The sequence below is a fragment of the Chlorocebus sabaeus genome, chromosome 23 (genome assembly GCF_047675955.1).
Source record: "Chlorocebus sabaeus isolate Y175 chromosome 23, mChlSab1.0.hap1, whole genome shotgun sequence".
Lineage (NCBI taxonomy): Eukaryota > Metazoa > Chordata > Mammalia > Primates > Cercopithecidae > Chlorocebus > Chlorocebus sabaeus.
The window spans coordinates 32405488-32408923 of NC_132926.1; the positions used below are offsets into that span (position 1 = coordinate 32405488).

Here is a 3436-nt window from a genome sequence, read left to right on the forward strand (position 1 = left end):
AAACATGCTTCTCATAAAGTATTCAAATAGTATAAAAAGAAAAATAGGAGAGTGAAAGTCACTCCTACTGTTACCCAGAAATAATCACTGTTGACATTTTATTGTTCATCCTTCCAATTGTTTTTCTGGAATACCCACACCGATTTTTCACCATTTTAACCATTTTGAAGTATACAGTTCAGTGGCCTTTAGTGCATTCTCAATGCTGAACAACCATCAGCACTATATAATTTCAGAATAATTTCGTCACCCCAGAAGGAAATCCCATATCCACGGAAGAGTCACTCTCCATTCCCCTCTCCCGACAGCCCCTGGCAACCATGAATCTGCTTTCTAGCTCCATGGATCTGCGTATGCTGGATATTTCACATCAGTGGAACCATACAATATGTGATCTTTTGTGTCTCACTTCTTTCACTCAGCATAATTTTTTTTGTTGTTTTTTGTTTTTTTATGGAGACAGAGTCTCGCTCTGTTGCCCAGGCTGGAGTGCAGTGGCGTGATCTGGGCTCACTGCAACCCCCGCCTCCCGGGTTCAAATGAATTCTCCTGCCTCAGCCTCCTGAGTAGCTGGGACTACAGGCATGTGCCACCAAACCCGACTACTTTTCGTATTTTTAGTAGAGGTGGGGTTTCACCATGTCGGCGAGGCTGGTCTCCAACTCCTGGCCTCAAGCGATCCTCTCACCTTGGCCTCCCAAAGTGCTGAGATTATAGGCATGAGCCAATGTGCTCAGCCAGGCATAATGTTTTCAAGGTTTTTAAAAATGTTTTTTCTTTTTCTCTTTTTTATTTTAGAGACAGGGTCTCCCTTTGTCACTCAAGCTGGAGTGCAGTGAAATGATCATACATCACTGCAGCCTTAACCTCTTTGGCTTAGGTGATCCTCCCACCTCAGCCTCCAAAATATCTGGGACTACAGGTGTAAACCCAACTAATTAAAAAAAATTGTAAAGACAAAGTCTCACTATGTTGCCCAGGTTGGTCTTGAACTCTTGGCCTCAAGTGATTCACCCCCCTCAGCCTCCCAAAGTGTTAGGATTATAGGTGTGAGCCACCAGGTCCAGTCTGTTTTCAAGGTTCATCCATGCTGTAGCATGCATCAGTACTTCATTCCTTTTCGTAGCCAAATAACATTCTATTGCATGGATATGCTATATATTGTTTATCTCTTCACCAGTTGAGGGACATTTGGGCTATTTCCACCTTTGTCTGTTGTGAATAGTGCTGCTATGAACATGTAAGTTTTTATTTGAATACCTGTTTTCAGTTCTTTTGACTATATACTTAAGAGTGGGACTACTACATCGAAGGGTCATTCTATCTTTAACTTATTGAAGAAATACCAAAGTGATTTCCACAGTGGCTACATTTCCACCAGCAATGTATGAGGGCTCCAATTTCTCTACATTCATACCCAAACCTGTCATTTTCCTTCTGTTTGTTTTGTTTTGTTTTATTATAACCAACCTAGTGGGTATGAAATGCTATCTCACAACTACATTTTTGTGGTTTCGAATTGCATTTCCCTAATGACTAATGATGTTAAACATCTTTTCACGTGCTTGTTGATCATTTGTATATCTTCCTTGGAGAGATATCTTTTCAAGACCTTTGCCTTTTTTTTTTTTTTTTTTTAACACTTAGGGGTACATGTGCAGGTTTGTCACATGGGTATATTGTGTGATGCTGAAGTTTGGGTTTCTATTGATCCCATCAACCAAATAGTGAACACAGTCCCCAATAGGTAGCTTTTTAACCTTTGCCCTCCCACCCCTCCTCCCCACTTTTGGCACCCCCAGTGTCTATTGTTCCCATCTTTGTGTCCGTGCATACCCCATGTTTAGCTCCCACTTACAAGTGAGAACATGCGGCATTTGGTTTTCTGTTTCTGTGTTAATTTACTTAGGATAATGGCCTTCAGCTGCATCCATGTTGCTGCAAAGGACATGTTTTTTTCTTTTTTATGCCTTTGTCCATTTTAAAAATTGAGTAGTTTGTGTTTTTCTTGTTGAGTTGTACAAGTTCCTTCTATATTCTGGACACAAGATTCTTATCAGATATATGATTTGCAAATATATTCTTCCATTCTGTGGGTTTCCTTTTTGCATTCTTGGTAACGTTCTTTCATGCACAAAAGTTTTTTATTTTGATGAAGTCCAACTTATCTATTTTTCATTTGTTCCTTTTGTTTTTGGTCTAAGAAACTGTTGCCAAACCTAAGGTTATAAAGCTGTTCTTTTCTTAGACTTTTATAGCTTTAGCTCTTACATTTAGGATTTTATTCATTTTGAGTTAATTTTTGTACATGGTGTGTGGTAAGGTCCAACTTCATTCTTTTGCATGTGGATATTCAGTTGGCCTAGCACCATTTGTTGAAGAAACCCTTCTTTTCCCTCACTGAATGGTCTTGGCACCCTTGTTGAAAATCAATTGACCATAGTTACATAGGTTTATTTATTAACTATGTGACCACAGTTACATAGTTACATAGTTACATAGGATTGTCAATTCTATTCCATTGATCTATATGCATGACTATCCTTATGCTGGTAGCATATGGTTTTGATTACTGTAGCTTTGTAGTAAGTTTTGAAATTGGAAAATGTGAGTCTTAACACCTTGTTCTTCTTTTTGCAAGATTGTTTTGACTATTTGGGATCCCTTGCAATTCTATATACATTTCAGAGTCAGTTTTGCTACTTCAGCAAAATGGAATTTGTGGGATTTGGGGACTTTGATAGGGATTGCATTGAATCTGCATATTGCTTTGGGGAATATTGTTGTCTTAACAAAATCAAGTCTTCTAAGACTCTACTTTCAGGGCTCATTTCTATCATGCAATACTAGAGAAGTTTCTCTGAATGTTTAGAGCACTGGAAACCAAACGGAGGAGGCAGGCATTCTTTCCGGAGCATGTAGCCAGCTCATAGTGTTGTTTCGTTGCAGCTGCCGCTTGCCATTGATGATCCTTCTTCTCTTCCTTAAGGGGAGTAAGAAGGAGAGGACACAGTCTTAGTGGTTCCCATAAAAATAAACACATTAATCACAGAAATTAAAACTGAATTTAAAAAGTGAGTCTTCTAACCCATAAGCAAAGAATGTCTGTATATTTAGGTCTTCTTTCATCTCTTTTAGCAGTGTTTTAAAGTTTCCATAAACAAGTCTTGCTCCTTCTTGGGTAAATTTATTCTTACGTACTCTGCTCTTTTTGGTACTGTCCCACACAATTTTTTGAACCAATTTTTTTAAACTTATCATATCATGAACATCTTTCCAAGTTAATGGTATAAAAGGCAAAAATTATTTTATGGCACTTTATAGATATACTGCAACTTTTTATTTTTTATCTGAGACAGGGTCTTACTATGTTGCCCAGGCTGAACTCCAATTCCTGGGCTCAAGGGATCTTTCTGCCATATCTGGGACTATAGAC

General features: G+C 38.5%; 1 non-coding gene across 1 annotated transcript; it reads left to right on the plus strand.

Annotated features, from left to right (window-relative positions):
• Positions 1–2808: 2808 nt before the first annotated feature.
• Positions 2809–3023, plus strand: LOC119618429 (small nucleolar RNA U3). Its single transcript, XR_005234738.1, has one exon. It is a non-coding gene; the product is annotated as a small nucleolar RNA U3 (small nucleolar RNA).
• The last annotated feature ends 413 nt before the right edge of the window (positions 3024–3436 follow it).